This window comes from Nesoenas mayeri (genome assembly GCF_963082525.1).
Source record: "Nesoenas mayeri genome assembly, chromosome: 1".
NCBI lineage: Eukaryota > Metazoa > Chordata > Aves > Columbiformes > Columbidae > Nesoenas > Nesoenas mayeri.
This window is the reverse complement of record NC_137541.1, coordinates 98,910,627-98,936,128: the sequence shown is the minus strand read 5'-3', so window position 1 is coordinate 98,936,128 and position 25,502 is coordinate 98,910,627.

Sequence of the window (25,502 nt, the reverse complement as noted above, 5' to 3'; positions counted from 1 at the left end):
TACTAGTTGGTTAATTAAAACATTAAATGAGGATACAGGAAGGAAATGTAATTTTTACTTATTGAAATAATAGATACTGAAAGTGGGTACTGTAGGTGAAATAGGAGCATGGGATTTGAGAACTGATTCATAAGCCTCATACTGATTTCCACCCTATATGTTTTCTTTCTAGCACTGATTAATTTAGAGTGGTTTGCATTTTGACTTTGGAAGTCTGGCAAAATGTTAAGTTTTTTGAAATCAGAAGAATTTTCTCTGAAGCTTTTTGATCTCTGGTGTGCTACATGGCTTTAGGAAAGCTGAGGTTGATCAGAAATAATTGAAAACAAATATGCATCCACATTTTTTAAGAAAACATTGGATTTGTGTGTAGTGGACAGTTTTAATACAACTCTTATTACCAAGAGTTTTATCATTTTGGAGAGTCACAGATAATGCACGAACACTTGTTAATCTGGTTTTATTTAAGTAAACTATTCTTATTCTACTTCTTTAAAAGTGGGATTTATACCTTCAAGGATATGAATGGTAATATCTTACTTCACCTTTTCATTAGCGAGGGCTGCTTCTGCAGAATATGATGTAAAGACATACCCAAGCTACATGTGGTAGCATGGTGCTCCATAGGAATTATTTTATGTTACTTTTAGCCTGACAGAAAGGAATTCTGCCAAGGATTATCTCTTTTGTCACATAAACCAGCTCAGAAAAGTCAGCTCATGTGCCCATTTGCTGTGCATGCTGTGCAGAGCCATGATCAGAGCTATCACATTTGAACATCTCAGGAATCTCTGTATTCTGTCTACTTTTCACAAACCTTGCCTGCTTTCAGCCTGTATGAAACAGGTCTCTCATCAGATTATTTTGTCTGTTACAGCAGAATGAAAATAACCTGCTTTGTGTATCTGCAACACCTGTGTCCCAGCATGACTACCTTGTACATGTTACTAGTCCTTAAGTAATTCTGTGAAATGGAGAGTGGACACACCAATGCAAAGATCATGATTCTTGAAAGATGCTTCTGATGGAGCATAGATAGGCATTAAAAACTATTACCTGTATCACCAACCCTCTCACTTTCAGAAATCAATACACAGTGGCTCAACTATAATTACAAAATAAACTTATCACTATAAGCTTTTATTTGCCTCAGAGTCAAAGCTGTGATCTGTGCACTTTACCTATTCCATGTGCATCTTTAATGGACAAATTACAGCAAGCTATTAAGCAGTGTATTGTCCACTGCTCAGCCCTCCCATAAGTGAACTTCTTTGCCAACATAGCCAGGCTTTGTGAAGCAGGGGTCAGTCAATAGTATTTAAACGTGTCCAATCCCTGCAGAACAAATAGGGAGGATTTTCTCTTATGTGATGAAGCTGTTGCTTGACTTGCTGAAGTGGTTGCATGACTTGTAAAGGTCAATGTGGTATGATGGGCTTCCATAAATAGTTGATGAAGAAGTGAATGGTCAAGAGAAATAAGCTTATTTTCATTATATAGGGATATATAAAGCAATACAATCACTGAAAGATATAACAGTATCTTTTTCCTCTCAGCCTAGTCCCAAAAAACTTTCTACACAAAACTTTCTACCAGTTTCAGTGGCATTTCAGAAATCCTTCTTAGAAAGAATAGGAAAATAACACTTATAGTATATAAAATTAGAAATGCTGAGCAGAATTACTTCATATTAATTTGAAAAATAAATAACTGTTCATTTCTATGCTACTGTTCCAGCTGTTTGAAACAATTTTATGATAATGGATTATTAGTTACACTATTCCTACATGTCAACTGACTTGAAGGAAATGTTTAAATTTCTAAAAAATTTGTGTATAGAAGTGGTTATGTAAAACTTGGTTCTTTAGTACTGGAAATCCCAGTCATCTGATGCACATTAAAAGAAAAAAAAAAAAAGAAAAAAAAAAAAAACAGAATTACAAATAGGTAGATCAATAAAATGTAGACTGTAGTTCCTCTTTGATAATGTTTTAAAACAACAATCTCTTCTCAAGTTGGAGGAAAGTTTTATCACTATGTTAGCTTTAAGTATTTCCTTCACCCTGGAGGCTGTTCCATTAACCTATTATTTTGAATTTGGAGTGAACTAAACTGCAAAAGAAAATGAGACTGTATTTTATCTTATCATAGGGTGTTGATTACTTCTGCCGTAATCCACCATCTGTTTCCAAAGTGCTTATCTAATAAAATAAAAAAAGTTATTTGAAGATGTAGAATCTGCCCATGTGTTGCAGGGGTGTAATTTAAAGGGTTCTGCTTGCTGCAGAACAATGTTAGGATTTCTTAAAGAGAAGCACGACTTAAAAGAGTTCAGTGGCAGGTTCACTCTATTATTTACTACACAGGGGAAATATGTCAAGCCAAATGCTGCTTACCTTCTCTCCAGGTTCCTGTACCCATTCACGAAGCAAACTTTCCAGTGTCTTCCCTCCCTGATAACGGTTCGTTCCACGGGGATGTGCCTTGGAGCTCCCAAGACAAACTTTCAGATGAGGCCATATCTGTCACAGTGCAAACTGTCAGGATTCATCATAACCATTCGCTCTGGAGTCTGTATTTTAGAACTCCAGCAGAAAACTTTCAGATGAGGTCTTATGACCATACGCAGAGCAGATTTTCAGGAGACAAGATTCTCAGAACACAAAAAATTTAATGGAGTAGAAGAGCAGGAGGGCTGGCTCAAGCTGAGTACCTGCGCAGAGGTCCGCCCAAGCATAAAAAACTACAAACTTTTGTATCTTTACAGACCATTCACATGTGGGCCTTTGTTTTGTTCAGTTGTAGACATTGGTTTTAGTCCATATCCTTGAAGGTGACATTTTGTCTGGATAAAACCTTTCTTCCCAGTGGAGTGCAAAATAGATCCCACCATGCAGATGTCTGTAATGTCTCCATGTTAGCCTTGGATCGTTGTTTCCCCAGTCAGGTCCATTTTTTCCAGCAAAATGCAAGCTAGACTTTATCTTGCAGGCCTTTAGTGTAGTCTGAAGTTGCTTTTGGTAAATACAAGCTTAAAATTTTAGAAAATCTAGTCTACCAAGTAACATGAATCAAAGAGTACACTAAAAATCATACAACCTTATATCTCTAAATAATCCATTACATTTGGTGTGCATCTACTTAAGCTAAATGATCAATATTGGACTTGAATTGGGCTCATTCACTGACCTGTGGGTAGTAAAATCATTGCCATACAACTCACTTATTTAGCAGGGAGAGCTCAGAGTGGTCTCATCCATGCTGTCATATTTATAGAAAGAAGTGGCTGACTCGTAGTCAAACTGCATACAGTAGGAAAAGCCTGCACGAAACTCCCTGTGCTTACAAGCCACTGGCATTCAATGTGCCGTTCTGCTTCCCTGTGGGTCTCCTGGAAGGAGTTCTTAGTCTGGCTGTGGCTCAGGCCTTTAACTCCTCTGGAGCCTGGAACAAACTGCTGCTGGTTTGGCTGTGGGGGCTTGAGCACATCCACCACACCATTTATTCTGTACTTTACGCTCAAAAGACTCTAATTTATTATTACCAAAACTTTTCTGGAGTGTCAGAGAGTAGAATGAACAGATTGTGACAGGGATAAAAGGCAGAATATTTTATCATGAGTGGCAAGCTTTGCCAAAAATGTAAGCCACTAATAGCTAAAATATGAGAGATTTTAATGAGAAACATTAGGTGACCTTAATATAAATGTCATTATCGCTTAGCTGCTAGAAGGAGAGCTGAAGCAATAGTGAATTGTCAGAATTCATTTGAGTCTGAAAACTAATTTCAAGTAGAACTTCTTTAAGATTCTTTTGAGATCACTTTCCATGAACAGTTAACCTTAAGTAATCAAAATACATTAATGTAGGACTTAATTCTCCTTTCATTTACTTCAGTTTCCACCCTTATGATTTCTCTGGCTTCATGGAACATCCTCCTAGTTTAACACAGAAGTAACAGAAAGGAAAAATCAAACTCTGAACTGAAACCTAGTGTATGTATGTTAAGTATTTACTTATACCATTCACGAACATTTTTTAATACTGTGTGCATTCACATTATTGAGATCTTTCCTAAGAGGACTCCTGGAAAAGTGAATGGGACAGTATTTATTATTACTTATTAACATTTTGCAGACAGCTGAAGAGCAGAAGTTTGAATTAATTATTTAGCATGACTCTTTCTCATTCTAACAGATCATCTACTTTTTATGTCTCCCAACTGTTTCATGTACAAGGATCATCTGATTCTTCATCACTGTTCAGCTCTGTGGCCTACTCCCCTGCTGCTGATGTGAGCAAAGTTTGACTTTCTTACTCCTTCACTGTCTTTCCTTAAACACAATTTTTCTTGCAGTGCAGGCAGCTAGTGGATGTAAAGATATGGTTTAGCTTATCAGTCATATTTCACATTGCTTAACCTAAAATGTAAGCCAGAAGAGAAAAAAATTGATCTGTACCTGAAAAGCCTATAGGCTGAAGGAATCATGACATCTTTCAGGTATGTAACTAAGAAAAAAAACCCACCAAAACCAAAAACAAAACAAAACAAAACAAAGCAAAACCAAACAAACAAACAAACAAGAACAAACAAAATCCAACCCAATAATTATATAATGTCATAATCACTAAATCTTATAACTCTCTAATTCCCTCTGAAATGTCAATTATGAGAGAGGTGTTTTCCATCATTTAATGAAGAAGGAATCCATAGAAATTATTGACACAGCTCTCCACAATCATACACAACTCTGTAGCTTCATAAACAGGTTTAATGATAGGAGGTTATTAGTTAGGGTAAAAGAGCCTTCTGAATGACACTCAGACTGAAGCTCAACAATGATTTGTCACTCAAAAAAGCAATACCTATATAAGCCAAGAGTAGCAATGAAAGCAATATAAGCTGTGCTGCAGCTCCCACACTCAACAGTAAATAAATTATGGTGTGACACTGCCTTTAAGGAAAGAACAACCATTTTCCTAGTCTACAAGAACTTCACAAACCATCTGAGAGGGAGAATAATGCTAAAGATGAGTTCAAAGAAGAGTCAGTGAATGAACTGTATTTGAACAACAGTTGGCATTCACATGATCAATTTTCCACAAAGAAAAATGTATAACAGACAACATAAGTATGGCATTTATGCAGAAAATCTGTACAGGGTGAAAATGCCTCACAGGAAACCGAGGTGAAGTCAATAATTATGAAAAAGCTTCTCATCTATAAGGTTTTAGTTGTCATAGGTAAGCAGAGCCTTTGATGAGCCATCATGATGAGAAACTATACAGGTCTGACTTGCCTCATGTCATGATCTACCATCTAATAAAAAACTTTATGTTTTAGAAAAAAAATCCCTTAAAAAAACCTGTAATACTATCTGGTTGTTTCCTGACCAAGATTATATCTATAGGAGAAAGCAATGTGTAGAGAAACACTCACTGTGAAGCTGTAAAGCAAGCAAAGAATAAAGTTTTATTCTGAGGCAGAGACACATTGTGATCTCAAGTGTGAAAATAAATCATTCCCAAAGTTGCTGCATAGACTAAGAAAACGAAAAGAATCAAAAATTCTCAAGCTTAAAATTCAGCCGAAGCTTTGAAGTACTAAGCAAAGTAGTCTATAACCACTAATACCAGCTTGTCTTCAGTATGTCATGACAATAGTTGTCAGAAGTTTATATATGTGTTAGGAGGTATTTGGTAGAGTCTTTCATGTCCTTTGTAAGATCCACCTCACAGCAGATGCACTGACATGATGCCTTCTGCCTAAAACAGGAGATTAAAAGATGACTGAAGAAAGAAATATGTACATGCAAGTGATAGCAGCTTCATCAGTATACTCAGGTTGAAATACGAATAACACAAGAAAATGGTCCAGCATGCCTCAGCTTTCCAGGCTGGGAGGCTTGTCCTCCTTGACAAGGCATACTCTGCACACTAGGAAAGCCATCAACAAATTTTCTTGCAGTTTCAAAAGTGTCCTCTGATCCTGAGTGTATATAGGTTGAAAAAAATCAATTATTTAATATCAATTCACCAGCAAAAATCAGGCCCATATTTGACAAGTGTTCTGGTGGCCAGACATATTGAATCATCTCAGCTTTGTTAGTGTTGAACAATTGCAGTATGCCTGAGCAACCTCATGCCAAGAACACTTCATGCCATCAGCTTTCCTTCAATGCTGTCAAGGTGTATAAAACTACAATTTCAATCCATTTTTGTACATCTGATTACTGTTTGTATTTTCAGAGATGCCCAGGGTTCAAGATCTTTTTGAAAGCATCACTATGAATGACGGAGAGGCCATCTCCTCAAAACCCAGTATTGCAGAAGAGTTTGCACTGATAACCAGCCACATCCTGACCTGTTAAAAAAGTTTCAGTTTACTGTGTTTGCATTTTACTGTTGCTTTATCTCTGCCACTTCAAGACATTAATCTCCAAATAGCTGCAGGTTCATACAGATGAGAATAAGACAAATATTTAAAGAATTGCAAGAACAAGTACAGGTTGTTTTGATTTCTTATGCTGCAGTTCTTATAAATGGTGTCTGCCCAACTGATTTGCTTGCTAGCAAGCATCTCCATATTTTATTTCAGAGAAGCCCATTAGCTGCAATACAGCACATCCTTGAAAGCTTCACTCTTCAGGAAAAGAAGAGTGATTATTTGGAACAGTGAAAGAGAAATGTTGACAGACATCTTGAGGCAAAGATTTCTTCTGACCTCCAAGTATGGCTCACCAATGTACATGCTCATGCCTAGTCATGAGGAATCACTTCCTTCCCTGAGTTAATATGTTGTAAATTATTCAGCAGGAATCCAATGGAATTGAATGACTATGCAACCGATGCCTTCTGGCCCTGCATTTGCACTGCTCCACTTCATTCCATCACAAGCGGTCATTAGGTGAAACCACTCCCGGCACTGACTTCTAAACCCATTTGTGTCTTGCTCTTATTTTTTTTTCCTTCTAAATCTCAATTCAGCTCTTCAAAACTAGGATACATGTACTAATACAATCTAGAGTAAAAGCTTCCAGTTCAGGCTTATAAGGATTTTTTCTGGCCTATTCCTGAATATGTTTCACTTCATTAAACTGGCATGGTGAAAGCTAAAGACACATTTCACCAGAGCTTCAAAATGAATTGTTATTTAAACACCACAAACATTACTACCCTCTCTGTATCTTACTCAATTCTTTCACTTCTTATTATTGGGACTCATGCCAAGACTGGCCAAGCAGATAATATCTCCAGCATTGTGAAGCAGACACTTTAGTACTAAATCAATATTTAAAAAGTGGAGGTGAAAGAGAGAAAAAGTTGCCTTTGGATAATCAAAAAACACAGTAGCATGAGCAGCTGGCCGAAACAGAAATGGCTTATTACTAATTGTTATGCTTTAGTGTTTAAAATACTGCCTACACAAAACCATATTCAGTGACAGAGGTAGGGTTCCAGCTCCTAATACTTATATAAATCAACTAAATCCCATGCATTTCTGGAATTTAAATGGGGAAGATGACGTGAATTACTGTCTAACAGGGATATTGAATCCTTAAACGAACTGCACACTCACATTTTTACTGGCAGAAAGCTGAAGCCAGGCATAATAAAAATAATTGAAATGCGGTTTTGAATACATTAATCTAGATGAGAAGTGCTTTAAAGAACAAGTGAAGCAGAAGAAGAGCCAGAATGTATATGGCATTTCCTTGTAGATATCATTTGCTTCTAATATTATCAGTTACCATTAGTAAAATGCGAAAAAGTAGAAGAAAAAAAACTTGTAAAATATTTTTTATCACATGAAAATTAAAGAAAAAAAACATTGCCTTGTATCAATGACTGGTGATAATTGCATTCTGTCACAGGCTGAGTCATTCCTGAAACAAACAGGTGAAGGGAAGAAAGGAAAGGGACAAATGCCAAAGGGGGCACTGGTAAGCCACTAGGTTTTCTGGAATATAACTACAAGGTAGCTACCTGCAGAAGACTACAAGGAAAATGTAGAAGATCAGTCTGATCTTCTGATCACAGAAAGGAATTAAGTTCAGAAGTTCTAACGTTAACAGAGACCCTTTCCAGACCACAAGTCTGAAAACAGAAAACTGATTACACCGTTTAAGACTAGAAAGGTAATCTAATGAGCCAGGAGTCATCACTGAACATTGCCAGGATGGCTGGATTTCAGGCTTAGACTTAAATATCTACATTTAAAAAATATACATCTTTTAGGACATCCAGGCATGCTTTAGATCCAGCCCTACTTGGTTTTGATACTCTGAGCCAGTATTTTATTTTCAAAGCAGTTCAGCTCTTTGGAGGCTTATTGAAGAAGCTGTTGAGAAGCCATATTATAGAAAAAGGACCCACTGAATAGGAACTCTGTGTGCTCAGAAAAGGCCTATATGTGTGTGTATGTACATACATGTTTCTGTTTGTTAAATTTGCCCTGCCCAGAAGACACTGTCAAGGGCAAGGTTTCCCTTCTGAATTCATACATTTCATCTTTCATTTTGGATCTATGAATAGCTTAACCCTCAGCTGGTCTTAGTTTCTGATCTTAGAATAGCTGGTAGCTACATTATGAGTAAATCGGAATGTCAATATGTGTATTTCTTAGGAGCATTCAAGTTAGACACGTGATCTCTAGGTTAAGGCCAGTATGCTCTTAAAATAGAAACCTCCTCAAGCTCTGCCAGATCTGAATAAGTGAATTGTTCAATTCACTTATCGCTAGTCTGATCTGAGTGAGTCAGATATTTTAAGAATGGCAAGCAGGGAACAAAAATGGTAAAATACTCTAAAACCCCCTATGATCCTACAGAAATGTACTTCAGGTTTCTAAAATTTAAAAATAGAGCTTTATTGCATTAAACTTCTAATAATTTGTAATATTTACAAGCAAATATCTAACTACACAAAATAATATGACCAGCAGAGAAGTTAGCCTCAGAGTACAAACTATGAGGCAAACTTAGAAATGAGCACAGAAATCAGGACATACACTGTCACCCTGATAATGTGGGAGAAAAACCTGACAAGTGAAGGGAAATGAAGTCAGAGAAACCAAAGGGGTATGAACTAAAAACACTAGTCTGAAGCATTAATCAGATTGGAAGCAAGTGGGGTAACTGCTGTTCCTAGAAGCAAATAAAGTGAAGCTGGTGCTTTCTGTACATTATATGAGCAACATAGAAAAAAAAAACTATTAATATTTTACTAGAACATATTTGTGTATTTTTTTAGTAGTAGTGATGTTTAAATCAGTATAGCAACAAAGCATACAGGCAAAGTTTAAAGGGAAATGTAATCTCTCCTACTGAACCAACTGGAAAAAAAGAGTAGATAAAGGATGTGACACACAAGGGGCTTTGGTAAAACATCTCCAAGTCCAAAAGCTATTTGCTTTCCCTGCTGTACCAGCTGTTTCAGTAAAATATGCTACTGTTCCATACAGACTTTTTATTTGTAGTATTCTTTTCTAGACACCCTTGAACATGCATATTTGAGAATTTTCTTGTAAAACTATCAGTTCTTCACAATGCATCTTAAAAAACAGTACATCAATGTGTACATTATAAAGAATATACCCAAAGTTCTGTGGTTTTTTGTTTTGTTTTTGTTTTTTAGTGGCCATAACTGAGTGACAGGTATTTAATTTTTTTTTTTCTTCAAAGCCTAATGTGATTCATAGTCTATAGTTTCATTCAGAAACTTTCAGAGACTGTACTTCAAAATACAGCTCTTACGCTCAATGTTTTACCACTGGTTGTGTGTGTTATCATTTGATATCCCAAACTGTAACAATTTCTGAAGCAATGCTGGGCAGAGGAAAGGAAGATTAAACATCAGTTTTAAACAACTCAGCTTAATAACCAATTTTCCAGTTTATATGTATGCATCTGAACACCAATTTTAAAGCAAAGAACAATCTAGTTCTCTTCAAGTATTACCTTAGTTAATATCTTAGTCAATATCAGGTTTATTCAGCCTGGAGGAGACTAGTAGGAGACCTCATCATGGTCTACAGCTTCCTCACAAGGGCAGGAGGAAGGACAGGTGCCGATTTCTTCTCTGTAGTGACCAACGACAGAATGTCAGGAAGATATGCCAGAGGAGGTTTAGTTTGGACATTAGGAAAAGGTTCTTCACCCAGAGGGTGGTGGAGTACTGGAACAGGCTCGCCATGGAGGTGTCACAGCCCCAAGCCTGACTGTATTCAAGAAGAGACTGGACAACATCCCCAGACTCATGGTGTGAACTGTGGGGTTGTCATATGTAGGGACAGGAGTTGGACTCGATGATCCTTGTGGGTCCCTTCCAACCCAGGACATTCTATGATTCTATGATTCTATTCTGTGATTCTACTGTTTTTCACAATTTTTGGTTGAATTATATTGTAGAAAACTATATTGTAGAAGAGACTTTTCTAGTTCTTAGGCTGTAAATGCAGCTGAGCTAGACATTCATGTGTACATTGAAATATTTTGTTGAAAGATATGCTGAAGTGTTCTGAATTGTTATTGCAAAGTTACTGTTCTGAAAAGGAACTGAAACCCAGAAGTGCCAGTGGAAAACTTTTCCTACTTCTACTCTGGCAATTAATGCCATAAGCAAAGACAGATACATTTGTTTCTGCCTTCAGCTGCTGCTTGGAAATCTGTTTCTGGTTTTGCTCCTGTATTTATAGATCTTTAGCTAAGTCGTTACTCTGAGTTTCCATAGTGATAACTGAAATATGTATTAATACCAAACCTCAAAGCATATTTACTGTTGCCAATGCTCCATAAATTACTTTTTTCAAGAGCAGCTTCTCAAAACATATTTGCTCAGTTCAGTTCTGCACTTGATTTGTGATAGATACTTTTGATATAGCTGTATTTATCTAGAAGAGATATTTTTCCTCCTGCAAGATTCAGTGTGTAGATATTACTTCTCTTTTTCATCTGTACTATGAAATGGTCTGAAGAGATAAAGCTTCTGAATTCAGAATGTTATCTTTGAAATAAACCCAGACTTTTAAATTGGCCTCAATTTCAATTGAACTTTTCTTAAATTAAGCACCATTAATAGACAGTGTAAAATAATGCAGATAGCTTATCTGTATTCAAAATCATATGGAACCTGTTTGTCTGGCTACAGTCAGGTTAGAAAAGAATCACCCATTCATAACATCTTGCTGTTTAATCAGAAACGCTGAACTGCAGCTTATCAGGCATATCTAAAACATCACTTTCTGAAAAAAATTCTGGGCCAGAATTGTCCCAAATATTCTGCTCATGTTTCTTTACCTGAACATTATCCTAGTCTGTTCTAGGATATCTTAATACCATGGAAAAATGAGGTAACATTAAGTCCATATTTTATTTATTATGACCTTGCACCAAAATGAAGGGTTTGAGGGTTTTGGTGTGTTTTGTTTTGTTTTGTTTGTTTGTTTGTTTTTAATAAATGTTTGAAAGTCAAATACACAGAGAGAGAAATATTTTCAGGTTATATCTGAAGGAATGACTAAACAAATTTCCTCTTCATTTCTGGTAATTGCTTCTATGAAGGCATCTGAATTAGAGATTATTGGATTAAAATATTCCACTGTTTATTTCAACTGTACTCAGGGCTTGATTCTCTTCTGGACTAAAAAGAACTGTCATGCATACAAATACAAGGTGACAAATAATGACTGAAACAAGCCTAGAAAGGAACTCGAACCTGAATTAATGAAAGTGCCTATGTAGCCCCTATTTTACCCTGTTCTCAAGCAGAAATGTGCTTTAATCTCTAATTTGCCTGCTGGGTCCTGCTGCTCACTTAAAGAACGGAACATCTACATTTGACAAATTGCATTCTTTATTCAGGTGTTTTGAAAATCCGATGCAGTATAAAGCAGTCTCTCATTAACTGCAGTTGTCTATTGTGTGCCATAATCCTGTCCTCCCTTCTTATCCTCTACAGTCATCACCCATATGCTCACATGGCAACAACTACAAGCACAAAACATTGCTCTCCAATTGGTAATTCGACAGACCTATTATACACCTGCAATTTCCAACTGCTAAGCATCCTTTTTCATTATCCGTACCCTTAATAACACTTTGTATTAGCTTAACCTTTCAGGGCTCTCAGCAGTTCAAATGTTTGAGTTCTAAATTATGGGGTTTTATCTGGGGCTGTGTAATGGTGGAGACTCCTATGTAAGGAGAGTGCCCTATGCTGTCAAGTCTTACGTTTCATGCAGCTCTGGTCTTGAATCATTCAAACTAGGAATAAGGGAGAAAATGTGTCACTGCCTCTCTTGTTCCACACTATTATGCCAGCTGCCAGGGCCCTGAAGCTCAGAGGCTTTGGATCCAGAGCTGCATTTAAGCTCAGGCTATTACCTTCAATCCTTGGCTGTTCTATGCTGTAGTAAAACCCCTGCCCAGCCAAGCTCCTCCCTGACCCTGACCCTGACCCTTACCCTGACCCTGACCCTGACTCTGTGTGAGCAGGATGAAGCCAAGCCCCAGACTCTTCAAAATGCTTTCACAATTTAGACATAGCCAAAAGAAGCTGAGCAAAACTGCTGTGAGTAGTTTGTATAAGTCAGCAACTCCCGCTTCCCAGTGCATTGTCTGTAGGAGGCAGAAGCTTGAAGCAGCTTCCACTATCCAGAGATTGCAAGAGCTGCCTCTGTCCCTGCCTCTGGTCATGTCCTGTGCCTGGTGTGTGCCCTGGGAGTCACTGACCTGCCTCAAGGGTGCAAAAGCAAGCACACTGCACCCTCAGTCGCATTTGAGATGTGTACCAAAGCAAAAAGTTATTTTGTTGTTTAACTAATATTAGTGCTGTCTCAGTGCTTTCCAACCATAATTGCTCAGGGTTTCACAAAATAGGGTATAAATGGGATTACTGTTTGAAGCATGTTGCATAAACTTGCATTTAACCATGGTTTACTTCAGTCCAACCCACTCTCTGTGACATTGTGGAGATTAATTTTTAGCATGAAAATATAGACTTGAATGTATTCACACACAAACATTTGCTAAGGGGCAATATGTTTCTGTACATTAGCTATTATCTGGCAACTGCCTGTTTGTAAACTTGCTTTCATGGAAAACATGAGGTAGCTTGTTATTTTCTTATTAATTGGTAAACTACTTCATCCTATTTTCTGATTCCCATGGGATCATGTTTATTGCTACCAGCCTGCAGTATCATGTTAGGTAGTAACTTCCTTCTGTGTCTTCAGTCTTCATAAATATTTTGATCCTCAAAAAAGCTGTTCTGTATAATGGAGACCTCTTTCTTTAAAGAAAAGGTGGACTATCTCTTTTCTTTTTCCCTTCTTAAAAGTAAAGCTCTATAGAGCTCTTCCTCTGTGCTCACTCTGAAGCAATGGGCATACGAACTACAGGCATCTTGGAAATTGGAGTTCTCTTTATGTCTTCATGGAGACAGAGTATTACAATAGCATACTAGAAAGTGTTGTGCTCAAAATCAAGGATATACTGGATCTGGCTGGAATGGAGTTAACTTTCTTCTAGTACTGTTTTGGGTTTGACTAAAACAGAATGGTGTTGGTAACATACCAGTGTTATAGCTTTTGCTGAGTAGTCCTTGCACAGTGTCAAGGCTTCCTCTGGTTCTCATCCTACCACATCAGTGAGTAGGCTGGGAGTGGTCAGGAGAAAGAGAGGGACACAGCCAGGCCAGGTGACCCAAATTGACCAAAGGGATATTCTGCACCATATAGAGTCATGTAAAGGCGTTAAAAGTAGCAGCTTATTCTTCCCAAAGTAGTCATTGCTTGAAAACTGATTGGTCATCGATCTGCTTGTGTGAGGTGATGAGTGATTTCCTTTGCATCACTTTTTTTGGGGTTTGTTTGTTGGAAGGTTGTTTTATTTTTTTCTCTTATTAAAGTTACCTGGACCCACAAATTTTCTTTCTTTTGTTCTTCTGGTTTTCTACCCCAGTCCACTGGAAGGGGTGTGAGCAAGTGTCTGGGCGGGTGCTTCATTGCTGTCTGAGGTCAACCCACCACAAAGGAGCAGTTGCTAATTTTTGTTAAAATAACAGGACTGTTACCTTATTTATTTATTTATTTTTCTTATAAATTGTCTCAATGGTAGGAAGGCAAAGCCAGAACATGGAAAAATCATCACCATCTCCCTTTTCTACTAAGAGTGGACAGATCACAAAGATAATACAGAACAATCATTCCTTCTCCCTGCAATATTTTTGCGTCATTTGTATTATTTTTTTCAAAAGCTTCATGTCTCCAGAGATAAGAGCAAACCTGAATATTGACTGGAAATTTGAACACTTACCAGATTCTGCACTAATAATTTTGCTCTCATGTTAAAAAAGGAAAAGTTTGCCACTAGAAACCCATTTCATTTTTAGTCCTTGTTTCACACAGTTTTCTTTGTCTGCAGGTTCAGTATGGTCAGGCTACTTAATCTAAGTCAGAGCATGAAAATTTAAGATGTCCAGTGTTTCTAAAATATGTTTCTGAAAATAAAATAAAAGACAAGATTTCTGCTGAAAATATCAACCTTGTCTTGGGCTGCATCAAAAGGAGTGTGGCCAGCAGATCGAGGGAGGTGATTCTGCCCCTCTGCTCCACTCTGGTGAGACCCCACTTGGAGTCCTGTGTCCAGTTTTGGGGTCCTCAGCACAGGAAAGAAATGGACCTGTTGGAGAGGGGCCAGAGGAGGCCACAAAGATGATTAGGGGGCTAGAACAACTCTCCTATGAGGAGAGACTGAGAGAGTTGGGGTTGTTTAGCCTGTGGAAGAAAAAGCTCTGGGGAAACCTTATTGTGACCTTTCAGTACTTAAGAGGATGAGGGACAGACTTTTTGGAAGGGCATGTTATGACAGGACAAGGCGTAATGGTTTAAAACTAAAGGAGGGGAGATTCAGGCTAGACACGAGGAAGAAATTTTTTACAGTGAGGGTGGTAAAGCACTGGCCCAGGTTGCCCAGAGAGATGATAGATGACCCATCCCTGCAGACATTCCAGGCCAGGCTAGACGGGGCCCTGAGCAACCTGATCTAGTTGAAGATGTCCCTGTTCATTGCAAGGGAGTTGGAATAGATGACCTCTGAAAGTCTCTTCCATGCCAAACTATTCTATGATTCTGACATTTTTTCTCATTACACCAAAAAATTTAAACTAAGCCATTTTGTGATCACTGTCACCAAGACTGCCACCTACCATCACAACCCCCATGGATCCTTCTCTATTCACAAACAGCAAGTCTAAGAGGACATCTTTCCTAGTTGACTTACTGAGTACTTGTGACAAGAAATCATCTTCCACAAACTTTGGAAATTTCACAGACATTCTTGTCATATCCATATGATATTCCCAGTTGATTTCTGGGAAGCTGACATAACCCATAACAATGGGGGCTACTGTTCTAGAGATTTTTCCTAATTGCCTATAAAATAACTCATCAGTGCTATCATCCTGGCTGGTTGATTGATAGTAGACACAACAGCATCTGCTTTGTTTTCCATCCCCCTAATCCTCACCCAGAGGTTCTCAAACACATCATCCCTAACTGTAAGGACTGTACAGCAAAACATCTCCCTTACACAAAATGCAGCTCCTCTATCTCACCTGTCCTATCTACCCCTCTTGAACAGCCTACAGCCCTCCATCCCAGCACTCCATCTATGGGATTCATTCCATCAAATCTCATTAACAACAATGATATCATAGCTCTGGAAATGGAGCAACACTTCCAGTTTGTCCTGCCTTTTCTTCATAGTGTGTGCATTTCAGTTGCATCCCTAAAAACTCAGAGCCCCCAGAAGCAGCATAGATGCTCCCATTGACGTTACCACCCTCAGGGAATGTCATGCCAAACCTTGGCTTACCTTCAGCTCATTTGTTCATATCTTCTTCCCCATCATTCCTAGTTTAAAGCCCTCTCCTCTCAAACAGTCCTGCCCACTTATGAGCAAGCAATTGTTTCCCTCATCGGGACAAGTAGATCTTGTCAGGCCCCAGAATAATTTGTGTCTCAAAGACTATTTTGTGATTTTGAAAAATGAAGTTCTGGTTGAAGTATCATTCTTGGTGACAGTTGTTAATGTCCTCAGCTCGCCTGTTTCATCCAGTGTCTCTCTTCATTATTAGGAGGACTGAGGAAAACACTACCTGCCTGTGCTCCTGAATCTTTTAGAATTCTTCCCAGAGCTCTGAAATCTCTCGAGCTTCTTGTTACAACATTTTTGGTACCCATGTGGAAGAGTAGGGATGAGTAATAATCCAAAGAGACTATTAATCTTGTCAGTTTTCTGGTTACATTGTTACCCATTTAAGTTTAGCACAAGTTTGTTGTGAATTGGCATTCAAAATTATTTTTCTCAAATATGTAGACTAAATTGAAGACAAACTTTAGCAGGTAAATAATGATCCAGCTTCAGTTATTTCAAAGAGCAGCTATAATTGATAACCAAATAATTTACCTTTATTTAACAAATTATCAGGACCATATAGCTATGTTTTTTCAGTTACAGTCCCAATTATAGTGTGCATGCATGTGTGTGTGTGTGTGACAAGGTGGGGGGTTACCCTTGAACAATAAGAAATTTTAATTACTTACATTTATATATTGTTTAAGGAAAATTACAGTTTGTGTATTTAAATCCAAAGGAAGTAGCAAGTTAATTTCCAGATACAGGTCATAACAAAGATATTCCAGAGCTACAAAAAGTTGCTCCTATGTGCCTGCCTCACTTCTGAATAAAATCTGCTATTACTATATTTTAAAATTATTTGGGGAATCAATAATAGCCACTATCTGTTATTAAAATAACATTCACAAAGCCATAACTGTAGGCATAATCTACATTATTTTTCTAAGAAAAAGTTGAAAATATATGTCCAATTAATGACAGAAGTCACAATAGCAATTTGTTTTCATGATATTTCAATATAGCAACCTGAGATGATGAAGATTTTTATAATTAATGGCAGTTATGCTGGTCATACTCTGATAAGAAATGATGGGCTTGCCATTTACAAACATCCAATTTTATGAGCAGGAAATGAAATGCAGTCATAACAGGCCAACAGACCAAGAAGTGATATAAGCTGTAATTTTGCGATAGCGCATCTTCTGCTGGCAAAGCAAAAACATATCCCAGAGGAGCTGAATAATGTTGTGGGATTGTCTGGGAAATGGCAAAAACACTGCAGTAATTGTCAGTGTTTTAGAGTTATGCATTCCAAATTTGGAATACAAAAAATAAAGATTTGGCTTTCATCTTTCTGTAGTAGCTGGAGGATATATTCATCAAATTTCCCAAGCAGAAAGTTTCACATGATTTCTGCAGAAAAATGCTGCAAAAGGAATCAACAGAGGCTGCTGCAGCAAGGTCTTGACAGTGAACTGGAGGAAAGTAATTACAAAGGCATTTAGAGATTTTCAGCATTAAGTTTACAGATTTTTTTTGTATTTGCTATGAAGTAAAAGTTTTTCTGTTTTGGCATTTTCTGCTGTAACTGATGAAAAAATATATTTCTTCTGCCCAGAAAGAGAAAAGGTAATGAAATATGATATTCCACATCCAAGGTGTTTCATGAGAATAATACATAAAAGAAAAACTCAGAAATATCATTTAACAATGCAACAAGTTACAAGGAAGAACAGGGTGTGATGCATACAAGTACAAATCTGTTCCTTGGTGTTTGCAACCTAAATGTTATGAAATGTGGTATTTTCATTTCAACTGGAGTGCAACATTAAAAATGTCTTTCTCCAAGGTCAACACATTTTGAATCTGTCATCGGAGTTGTTATGAAGATGAATGTTTTTACCTTACAAAAAAAAAAAAAACACTAAGATAGAAATAACACCACAAAAAGGTGAGCTCAGAAAGGGTCAGATCTTCTCACTAAGTGTTCTTTTCAGCACCATTGCTCTGCTGCTTTTTGAGTGCTGTTTCTAATTTGAAATTCAGAGGCTTCTGGAAAGGTGCTAAAGCCATCTTGGTTGCTTTAAAATCAGTTATTTATTTCCAGGTCCCTGCAGAAAAGTAACATTATTTTTGAACACAGCTTTTTCCACACTCCTTCATTTTTCCTCCTCTTCAGTAAATTCAGTGCTGATGAAAATAATAGGGAACTGAAAAGTCAAAGCTGACACACCTAGAGTGTGTTTAAAAGTAGGTTTTCTAAATGTACTTAAATTTTTAGTTGGGAATCCTTGTCTTAATCCTAACAACCTGTTACAATTAATTCCTTCTTATCTGTGTTTTGAAACCGAAATATCACAGTTTAAGCACAGTACTTATTTTGGGCAAATGATCTACCTTTCTCTTTTGTAAAGCATAATACTACAAATCTAGATCTTTAAAGGAAATTATCAGTAATTAAAATAAAGTAAAATAAAATAATCAACTAAAATACATTCTGCTACTTAGAAAGTTAATTTAGATATTCTGCAGACAACAGTCTTTTTGTGATCACTGAAAGACTTAACACTGAAAGAGAGGTTTATCAGGACACACCAGGAAAATCATGTGTTTTGATAATCTACTGAGTCACATCCTAGGGTAACTATGACAAATGGGAAAATTATATGGATTTCCATTTGGTTCATGAAACAAATGGACAGAAGCTAAATACTGTAATTTTTGCATTGTTCAAAATTGTTTCAGCAATAGAAGAAAATAGAGTTTACTGAGTACCTACTAAACTCCTGGAACTTGTTGCTACAGGCAACTGTGAAGGCAGGCAATTCACCATGTTCAAAAAAGATTTAGGCAAATTCATGTGCAACAGGTCCTTAGACAGTAAAAATCTACAGGATATCCTCCGATATCCTTAACACAACAGGTTTGGAAAGTACAAAGAGAATAAAGCAACTCTTTTTAAGTCTTGTTAAGTCATTATCAGAAACAAAATTGATCTTACTCAGTAGAGCACTTCTTATGTTTTTATGGTCACAAAACTGTGTACATGCTGTTTGTGAATTTTGTTGTACAGAAGAGCAGTTTAGGCAAGTAATGGTTCTGGTTTAATACACCCCCTAAAAGCACAACTAGCTTTCAAGATACTGAAACAGCCACTTCAAATATAATTCTATTGAATTCATAATACAAAGTAAATGTAGTCAAATGTGCCTGTTTGTAGAAAAAGTAAAAAAAAAAAAAAAAAAAAAAAAAAGAAAAGCGAAAAAAAATACAATTAACAAAAATAATAATATTCATGGATGTTAATATTTACTAGTAATTTTTGCTGCATGTTGAATCACTCTCACATAAAAAAAGCTGTATAATATTCGCTTGCCAAACTAAGTGCTTAATATACCAGACTATATCAAATCCTATTACAAAATTTAGGCACAGAATTATGAGAACAGTAACGGGAAAAAACAAAAATAAAACAACAACAACAAACAACAAAATCAAAACAAACAAAATAAAATAAAAGAGAACAAACCAAAAAAACCCACCGTTATCTGAGGTTGATATGTTCATTTTTAGGCAGTACTTTAATGTGACAAAGGACAAACATTTCTCTTTGCTCCCTTAGTACTGGCAGGTGTAAAGTATACCATGGCAGACCATATCACAGACTAATCATGTGGTGATTCAGTCTATATCTAAATAACACGAAGAGGCAGTGTAAATAAGCCATGGAAATACTCCGATTATATTATTCTCGCATTTATTTATTTGTATTTTAAACTTTTTTTGGGTTTTTTGAGAAAAGCATAGAAAGCAAAAGAAATAAGAATCCCTGTTAATTCTCTTCCCTCGAAGACAGGATTAACTGCACTACCTATACTCTCCATAATTATATGCAAAACATGCAAAAGTGGAGGTCAAGAACATGTCAGACAGTAACTTTCTGTAAGATGATGTTTTTGAATAAACTTTGAATTACTTCGACTTTTGGTTGTTGTTAAATATTTCTTGCTTTTTTCTAAGCAAACTGAAATGTGTGAGTGATTACAAAAAGTAAAAGAGAAATGACCTCACTTGTTTAGCAGGACCATCTTCTGTGAGAACAAATACCATGCATTACTGAATAATAATATACAGAAAATCTTCTAATGTGATGGTCTTCTCTGCCTACTATAGTAAATGTCAAATACAATTTTCATGTATTCAACATAATGTTACCAAGAAACAACTTGACAAGTGTATATAAATAAATGAATGTGGTGTGTTAACCTTGACAAACAGCTAAACACCCACACAGCTGCTCAATATACTAAGAAACAGAGTGAATATTCCTCCAAAATCTAGCGATATAACATAACTGTGCTGACTGGGTATGAGGAATTGTCAAGCACTGTGCCCTGCAAGTGTGAAAATTCCTGTTTTGCCTGGACTCTTTCAGATCCATTTTTCTTCTATTAAAGGATATATTATATAGTCCTGTCTTCTGACATTTGGATTGTTTTCCTGCCTACCTTAACAGTCTAAACTGCAGTGTCACCTTCTATGAAGTATAATTATACTTTGATAAGATAAGGATATTGCTACCTTACAGCAAATAAACAGAACTTCTATCTCTAAGAATCTTATTTGCCTACTTTACTTACTGATCTTATTTCATCATGGTGAGATTTTCTTTTTTTTTCAGTCAAATCATTTTGATAATTACTGTCCTCTCAGTGTTAGACTTAAATTTCTATAATTTTCCTCATGATCATGCATTCCTTTGCAAATACAACTGACTTATACAAGGAGACACATGACAAAATATTGAATTAAGACATGGGATAGGATTTATAGGCATAGAAGTGCTCAGTACAGAAAAGTTACACATCAGAAGTTCTCTTAAGAGTGCAGGTGACAACCACCACATCTAGGTTATGCTACATTAGTGACATATATCCTTTTCCTACCTTCCTAGGAGGAAAAAATCCAACCTGTCTATATAAACATGTTCTGAGTCAAAATGTCATGCTAAATCAGTGCATTTAGATTTGTTTCAATAGTCTATGTGTTTTTTCCTAGGCTGTAGCATTCACCTTATCTAACTTTTCTTACACTTAGATGGTTAGATTATAGATGTTTCATCACATAAATCTTCCTTTGTAGTCAGATTTATTAGACCAGATATGGCTGTGTACATCAAAGAAATTATTTATCCCCTTCATACAGCCAGAGAAGACAAACAGGCACTTTAGAGATGCATTCAATCCATCATTACTTCATAGGGAAATAAAATCAGATTAATGTCATCCTTAATTTTAGACTTTCACATCTATCTGACTTAATTATGCTAAATTCCCTGATCTGAGTGTAACGTCTAAATCAGGGCAACTGAGTCTTGCCCTGGGTTTATGTGTAGGTTGAGATTTTTTTTTTTGTTTGTTTGACTTTTAATTGAGTCATAAAAACAGTTCCAGAGAGGGTGATCTAGAGCCTCTTAAAACTAGCCCTACAACTAACCTTTCATCCTAAATATATCAACACAGCAGAATTTTGCTTTCAACCACTGCTAGAAACTTTGAAAAAGAGGATGGAATTCCCTTAAAGCAGTTTTTTATGCAAAAGTGGAACACAGCTGAGTAGATGACATTTTTGCACTTTCGTAACTGCTACTGCAACATATTTCTATTCTATTGCATATTCTGAAATGCTGCCAAAGAAGAAAAATGGATAAATTCAGAAGTAGGCTGAAGGTATACTTCTGAGCATACTTGTGAGCTTAAAAATTGACATGAGAAAAACAGAAATCCAGGAAAGAAAGTCCTTGATTCTCCTGAGACTTGTTTCCCCGTGAAGTATGCAAGAAGAGGTACTTGCAAACCCTGCAGCAGTGCTAAGATGCCAAGCATTTGATTTGAGATCATTACTTTGAACTGAGGAGGACTGCATCGAAAAAAGGTAGTTTTGTGTAGCCCAGGAAATACGGTATTCCTTTTGCTAATAAAAGGCTAAAGGCCTTTTACTGGCTGTGTGAGCCCTCAGGACTGGGTCTTGTCAGGCTTGGTTAGGCTTGGCCAGAGCTTGCTTTTTTTATCTGTAACATCAGTTGTCTAATGATAAGGTAGCTGTCACGCAGTTATATTTAGTCTTGCTTAGCTTTGTGCAATTGTAACATGCCTATTATTACAATAAATCTGATATATTTCTGAAAGTAATAGATGGTGATAACATGTAGCTACTCTATATAGCATGAACTGCTGATGACCCTGGAATAGGGATGCAGCATAGAGGACAAGCATGCAATGCTAGCAAAGGCCTTGAAAGTGTGAACACAGGCACAAGGGCTATAATCAAATCACCAGTGGTCAATCACTGATCATTAAACCAATGCATCCTTGGGAGCTAGGTAAAACCAGTTTTAGGGGTGACAAAGAAATCAAAGAACAAGTAGATTACACTAGATGTAATGTACACTGTATTTAGTAATTTGGATACAACATGGAATTGGAGACTAATGAAGAAAAAAGCAATGAATAAACTGTACTAAAGTGTGTATTAAAATAGACACAAGTGGATGCCACTGTGAAAAGGAAGTAACTATCAATGTCATAGTCCTTTCAGCAAAGAGGAGGAAGAAGTCTCTCACTTCTAATATCATACTTCTCCAGCTGAGGGACTTAGGAGACTAATGGCTTTCTGCAATCCCCTCATTCAGACCAAAGCTGTCAATTTTAAGACTCGGAGAAAGAGTGAGGATATAACAAAAATTTAATAAATATTATGTCGTGTTATTAGACTTTTATGTATTTGATAGTTTAGAGTGATCTTTAGTGTCATCACTGAACTAATAACTATTCATTATACATTTATCAAATCCTAAAATATTTCAATTAGACTAATATAGAATTACCTGTTTCACAGATAAAGTATGTTTCCTTAGCCCACTTAAGCTGAATAAGATGTCATTGCAACATCATCACATTATTTCTTTCAAAATTCATGGCAGATGGTGGGGTTTTCCTCTGAGTGAATCTTCCTGTTGAAATTGAAAGGGGTTCGTAGATTCAGTATTTTACAGGACAATCTATGGTATCAAACCATGTACTGGATGCACAAGATTTACATGGTTGAAACAGCAGAATCATATCTAGGCAATTCAGTTTCCTGATACCTGAGTTCAATATATTTGTTTTCTTGCCCTGCTGATGACCTTTAGTCATAATCTGGCTTTTACTAGGACTTCCTGGGTGAAATCTAGTCATGACTGGATCAATGTGACTGAGAATATCAGCATCAATGATCTCTTAATTTTTATTTTCTTTGCTAGGTTTTTTCACCACCAATTGATTCAATTAGGAAAGTATTTTGGACTTTAGATAAGACACAAGACCTCAGCAAACAGCACCTTTAACATGTTTTTCCAATGTTTCTTGACGCTTAAATAATGAATGATTATGTGTATAAGCAGGGAAATTAATAGTAAAGATGTGGCATTTTCACAGTAAGCTGCATCAGCACTATCATTACTAGACTACAATGTCCTACTCTGGCATAATATTTTAGATGTATATATTGTTAGCCAATATTTTGAAAGTTAATCATTTTTTTTGTCTGTCTGGCATTTTTTTTCCATACCACATACTTATGCCTGTTTATTTCCTTTTTGCAAGTTACTTTTTACCCAGTTAGTTGTTACACTGCTTTTCCTTTTTCTTGTATTTAATGATAGTGTTTTGTAATAATCTAATTTAGTGGTAAATATTTGGCTTGGAAACAGTATCATTGCTCTCTAGCTTTGGATAACTAGAGAGCGTTTTGGGGAATAAGTTATGCATATAGCTTCAATTTAAGGAAACAGAAGAATCATTTGCAAGGGATAATGACTGAAAAAGGCAAATTATATAAAAATAGACTTCAAACTTTCCTGTGAAATTGAACTGAAGAATTTAAAAAGAGCTATGACAGAAGAACACAGTATGTTATGAGAGGTATTATCAAATAAAATTAAGGTATTAAAAGTGGGGTTTTGTTTTGTTTTGCGTTTTTGTTTGTTTGTTTATTTTTGGTTTTGTGAACAAAAATTAACAGCACTGAAGCACTGGGCCTGCCATGGTGTTTGGCCACAGAAGGTGCTGCTTGAAATTACATTTTGGGGTGACGACTTGGAGGTCTGGAGAGCTGAAACTGGCATCTATACCAAAAATGTATCAATAAAGCTATTACATGTAGTGGATCCTAAAAGCCAAAGCCAGGAGCTTCTGAATGAAGGGAATAGCCTTTCATTATCTTGAAAAGAAATACATTAGCATGATTAAAACTTTGTGAGGTTGAGTAATAAAAAAGTAATTTCTTCTCCTCCCACTGCAGCCTACCAATGAGACGTCTCCCTTCTACAGTGCCACAAAAACAGTTACCTTCATGTAACCAAGGAAGATTTTGAAGGTTTAGAAGCCCATCAGACAGATATAAACTGACAGCTAGTGTTAAGGAACAGACAGACAGGAATAAAGTTATCATCTTTTTGCAGGAATAGGAGTGTAGTAACTGTAGTCAGGATGAGGAATCTCAAAATGTCACTTCAGAATCAGTTCCTCACCCAGAGGGATGAAACAGCTGGTAGAAAACTAATGAGTTCCTGCTTTCAGACAAGACCTCACTGGAGACCAAAGGTCTGTTCTTTTTCTTTAGTTCAACCTCAGTTAGTCTGTGATTTCCCTTTAGTAGTTTTCCCTCAAAGTCTAACATGCTTCACAAGTGCATTTCATGGGCCACATGCATAGCAGCTCATTAAACCTGGATCAATCATACCCATTCTTGCCTTTCCCAATCTCCATGATATCCACAGGCAAGTATTTGGTGAATTTTTCCAGCATTACACTGTGCTTGGAGAGTAAAGTTCTTGAAAAAGTCGTTGCCTTTAGCTGGATTCAGCGCAAGTGGCATTTAGGGCACAATACATCTCCTTGAAAAATATTAAGTTACAATTACCTTGTAGTTAATACAGAACAGCAGTAAAAATTTCTGAAGTGTAATCTGTTATCCTAACAAAGACATTTACAGCAGATCAGATGAATCAAACTTCAGCAGCACCTGCAAAGGGTGCCTAGACTAGCTGCTCCACATGTGAATACCCACTGTCAGAGGAATATAATCTTTTTGTCTGCAAAGACCCCTCTGCAGAGATTTCTCCTCATAACTGCAGAGGAAACAAAGGTGATCAACTCAGTTTTGATGTCTAAAATTTAGTTGTCGTGATTTAGGCAAATGAACCTCATTGAACTAGGTTTCAGGTCATAGACTATCCTTTGGCATCAAATAATATGTGATTCTTCCTTTCTGACATGCAAAAAAGTAATTGAAGGTGAAAAAGAGCTAAACTGGCTACTGACTGGAACACTGAATTTCATGTAGGTAACTCATATTGCAGAGGTACATGCATAATTGGAAGAGGTCTGGCTTCAGTATCTCAATTATCTCTTCTGGTGAATCATAGGAACAAAAGTTTGGGATCATGTGACTTATTGACAAACCTTTTTAGAGATGTACCACACACAGGTAATATTGTAGATGTTTCCATCTGCTGGTCAGTGTGCCAGATTTCATCTTC